Genomic DNA, 5,236 nt, shown 5'->3' on the forward strand with positions numbered 1-5,236 from the left:
CGTCTTAAAATTAAGCCATCGGCCGACAAGACCCCTGTCAACAAATCTATAAAAGAAACAGCTACTCCCAAGAGTTCATATAAAGCAATAACCAACTAGCACAAAAGTCCTGATAGGGCCATCGAGGCCACCAAGATCTCTATAGTGAAATTGAAAGAAGGTATATATCAATACAATACCTCAAACAACTAACAAGCAACAGAAAACCAACAAACTAGGCCAGCATGGCCATAACGTAGTTGTACAACCCACACACTAGTCTGCAAGCCCCTAAGAGTAGTAAAGATTGGTGGGACAGGGCCCCAGCCTACCCATAAAAATATATACAACAAAAGCTAACAAACCTCCACACTCTGGCAGCTCCGAAGGAAAGGGCTAGCCAACCGTATAGAATTCAATTCTGTTGCTGAGGAGGTCTACTTGGATGTCTATCGGGACCTACATGCACGAATGCAGCGCCCCCAGGCAATGGGGCGTCAGTACAAAATAATGTACAGAGTATGAAAGGTTCTAGACTAAATGAGCACGTATCATAATATACCAAAAACAATTAGGTGAGGAAATCAAATTTAGATAAGCATGCCAACCCACTACTGAATCTAATAAAATATAATAATAATCAAATATCAACCTAACCAAGCCCCCATAAGCCCAGTAGGAACAAACAACATACCACCTACTTAGGCCCCCATAAACCCAGAAGGTGCCAAATCAATCTACATAACTTTATGTATCCCCTTGTCTTTGTAAGAAGTCACATAGCCCTTTTTGGCAACAATATAGCCCCGTAGGCAACACATAGCCCTCTTAGGCAACATCATAGCTCTATGGGCTACACGTAGCCCTCTTTTGCATCACATAGCCCTGTAGGCAATACATAGCCCTCTTTGGCGTCAACATAGTCCTATTAGACAACATCATAGCCCCCATAGGCAGATCATAGCTCAACAACTAACCACAATAGCCCCAAGGGCGACAAAAAACAATTGAATAGGCTGAAGGCGAGCAATTTAGCTATAAACAATATATATATGAATAATCTCCAAGTCGTTCTTAACTTAAGGTCTTTCTTAACAAATCGTGAGTCCTTAAAATGAGGGGTTATAACCACCCAATTAGCCAACCACTCACAATTACATCTACAGTTTCACCAACGTTAACTACATCTAAGGAAACATGTCGAACAAAGAGAATAACATTAACATACCTTTCCAATTAACGCTCGAAAGACCATAGTTCCTTCACGAAAGTTGTTCCTTATGTCCTAAGCTTCGCAAACACTATATATACACAGCTGGTATGCACCTATAAACAGTTTATAATTAATCTTATATCGGCAGATTTGCCATATTGCCCCAACTTGCTGTCGAAACGTCCGTAGAAATTCATAAAAACAATCATAAAAGAGTCCCGAGATGATTACCTTAGTTAACCAAGTTAAAACCTTGAAGAAACACCGATAGTTACAAATTTATATCTTCAAAAACCAGCTCCAAATGCAGCAAATAGAAGGGAAAACGGATTGCCACGTGTAGGGATTACGTTTCTAGGCACGGGGGCAATGTTTAATGGTAGAAATCGTCAAAACTAACCTTCATCATGCTAGGACTCCATAGGAACCCTCTCCTAAGTTTTCTTTCTGGTTTTGGAACTGAAATGAACTGTTTCCATGGCTAAAAACGTTAAATAGCCGACATACCATATTTCTTTACCCGACCCGGATCCGACCCGGATTCTGCCCTGGCAGTCCCTAGTAAAACCCTCATAACTTTTTACTCGAATGTCCGTTTGATACGGGGTTTTTTGCGTTGCATACTAGACTCGTAGGACTTCGATTTAATGGGTAATAGGCCTTCTAACTCTATATATATTGGGAGAAAACATCCAATACATTTTACCCAAATTTCAAAGAAATCTTTAAAAAGGAACTTACGATAACTTTCGCCAACTTTTATTTTGCCACTTACTTAACTTCAAAACTTGAGATAAAACCCTTGAACACTTAAAATATGACATACCACATCCTTTTTAATTTATTACTCACCCTCTTTGTCTTTCCACGAAGATACGAGTTAATTTAGACGTTTTGAAAAAGTTGGGGTGTTACATGTTGTTTCTTTTATTATCGCCTTACATGTTTAGTACTTTTGTTTTATATTGACGTCCCCATTGCCTGGCGGGCACTGCATTCATTCCAATAGGTTATCAGGTAGATAGGGGTCCTCACTGCGTGTGGTTGAGTTTAGATAATGATTCGTACGCTCCATACTTTATGGAGTTGCTGAGTTTAGAGTATGCTTTAGCTTTAGTTGATAACGGGTACGTTAGGGCCCTGTCCCAACTTTTTTTAGCGGTTTGTAATGTAGAGGCCTGTAGACATCTATTGTGGGTTTATGTGTTAGTTGTGGCCTTGTTGCAAGTTGTATGCTTAGTTTTTGGTCTTGTCAGCCTTATATTTATAGTGGTACTAGTTCTTTGACACGTGCGTAACATGTGTAAGTTGTGTTATGTAATGTATTATTGGAGCTGTCTTTGATGCTAAATTTATGGAGTTCATTTATCTGGCACTTCAAATACAGCTAAAAGAGACATAGAGCTAATGATATCAAGAATAGATCCCACACAATTAGTGTCACAGCTTGCAAATCTAATAATGGACATTCTTGCTAGAAAATGTCAAAGAAATGTTGGTGGAGTTAAAGAGAAGCTATTCAGTGGACACATTTCTGAATCTGAGAAACAACAACTTAAACATGCACTTAAATTACTCTTCAAGACTAAAAAACAATTGAGGATGTCAAAAAAACAAACATCATGGTTGACTTCTGCACTTCTACTATTAAGTTCAGTGGGTTTTTCAATTGATGCCAAATATCAAAATTCATGTTTGAGAAGAGTATACGAACAAGATCCTGATGGTAATCTTTGTAGTACATCATCATCAAGTGTGAGTTTGAAGCACCGTACAAGTTGCGCTTGTTAGAGCATGGTATCTTGCAAAAGGGGAATGCATGATGATGAAGAAACTATGGTTTCTACATGGTATAGAGAAATTGAAATGTACGAATCCAATTCCCTTGTAAATGTTTTTAGAATAGGGCAGTTGTCATCAATTTGTCTTAAGCAAGGTTTGGCAATTGCTTAGCTGGAGTTTTATTGCCCCAAAGACATACAGACTTTTTAAGTGTTCGTTTGGGAAACTACATTTCAAGACCGAATGTATAAGTCATGCATCAGAGAACTCAGATTCTGCTTCTAAAAGAGTCATAATGGTGGATGAAGGTGTTGAAACGTGTTTCTCTGAGTGTTTATCTCAAAACTCTCAAATATGTTGTCATGGTAGAGAACATATAACCATAAGAAACAATGATAGAAATGTACTACGAATTGGATCAGTCTTAATGAGATACACCTCAGATATTATCGATAGATGGTTCCTGTAAACACATCAGTTAGAGTCTGATTGTTTGAAAGAGAGAAGTACTTGCAGATGTTGGGATTTATTTACCATAGAGTCGGAGAATAGACCAAGTTGTTTTACTAGGGCAGTAGGAGTTCTGAAGAGATCAAGGGCATTGAATGCTTCTCATATGACTTTTCGACTACTCAACCACAAAGCAATATGGTTTTATTAATTCATAGCAAGACACCTTGTCAAAACCACAATCCTTGCAATAGTTTAAATAACCACTCTTTGGGAATCTAGATCTTTTGAAGAAGTCAAGGTTGCATCATACATTGCTCTTTCTTTCTTCAATTTCCCAACAAATTAACAACTAACTAAAAAACAGACAACTAAGTAACTCTACCCACCAAATTGAGACAAACTAGGTGGAAAGATACACCTTGATTTTGTACAGCATACTACTTTGGTTTAGGTAATTACATGTACCAGCCTAAGAAAGTCAATTACAACTAATATCTATGTCAGAGTTGAATATTTTTGGCGAAGGTTCCAACTGATCATTATTGGACATTGAATGTATGATTCCCTGAAGAAAAATAAAGACATAAATTAATCATTTAAGGCCCATGGATATCATGCAAAATCTATTCATCTTTGTGAGAAACAAATAAATGATAGAGAACTGCAAATGTTCTGCAAGAAGAAAAATTAGTATCAAGTAAACCAGAGAAAGAAAGGCTTTAACCTCATATCCTCAAGGCATATAACGAAAAATTGCCCCTTGATGAAAATTCCAATCTTAGCTTCTAATATGTCAAGAGAACTGGCAGACGCACGGGATATTCATGCTACAGGAAACATAAGATCTTCTCAAAGATATGCCGAAACCATGGTAAGGTAAGAAATCACACACATCAAGTGCATCCATACTACCAAGGAAGTTCCTTGACCCAATCTTTATCGGTTGTAATTAGGTAGATACTTACAACTTGTTAGGTATATACTTACAACTCGTTAATGCTGGTGAGCATTTAATTGAAAGCCTAATCCAATCTTTTAACTCTGTTTTGTTGAAGAAGGAACATTGTTATCTTAAAAAAAATCTAGGCATAAAGGGAAAACAATTAATATTGTAGAAGAAGGTTTGATTTACTAAGACAGTACCTTTGGCTAAGCTGATGTAACAGGGCATACCTATTTGTTTTTGCAGAAGTTGTAAGTTTGATGGGAAACAACAAGCAACGTTTGGCTGTGTTATAGATAGAGAAGCAAAAAGTTGCATCAGTTGGGGAAGACTGACAAAGTATGATTGTTTTAACATTGGTGCTTATCCACAATGTGAGATATTGAAGTGAAAACTGTTCGAGTAGGAGTTTGTAACTATTTGCCTAAAAGAATGTAGTGTGAGGTGTGTTTATTTAGAGCTTTATTTAAGTTAGGAGTAGTAATTTAACATTCATATGTTGGAGTTCATGATGGATGGATGGATGTATCGATTGATAGATAAATGGATGGATGGATAGATAGATAGATAGTTAGATAGATAGATAGATAGATAGATAGATAGACAGATAGACAGATAGACAAATAGATGGAAGGATGGAAGGATGGATGGATGGATGGATACATGGATACATGGATGGATGGATGGATGGATAGATAGATAGATAGATAGATAGATAGATAGATGGATGGATAGATGGATAGATGGATAGATGGATAGATGGATCTATGGATGGATGGATGGATGGATGGATGTATGGATGGATGGATAGATAGATACATGAATGGATGGATGGATAGATAGATGGATAGATAGATGGATGGATG

At 37.3% G+C, this 5,236-nt stretch overlaps 1 pseudogene; it reads left to right on the forward strand.

Annotated features, from left to right (window-relative positions):
• The first annotated feature begins 1,839 nt into the window (after positions 1-1,839).
• On the forward strand, positions 1,840-4,761 carry LOC125840650 (uncharacterized; annotated as a pseudogene).
• The last annotated feature ends 475 nt before the right edge of the window (positions 4,762-5,236 follow it).

Source organism: Solanum verrucosum, unplaced genomic scaffold (genome assembly GCF_900185275.1).
Source record: "Solanum verrucosum unplaced genomic scaffold, falcon-dt-bn FXZP01000176.1, whole genome shotgun sequence".
Taxonomy (NCBI): Eukaryota; Viridiplantae; Streptophyta; class Magnoliopsida; order Solanales; family Solanaceae; genus Solanum; species Solanum verrucosum.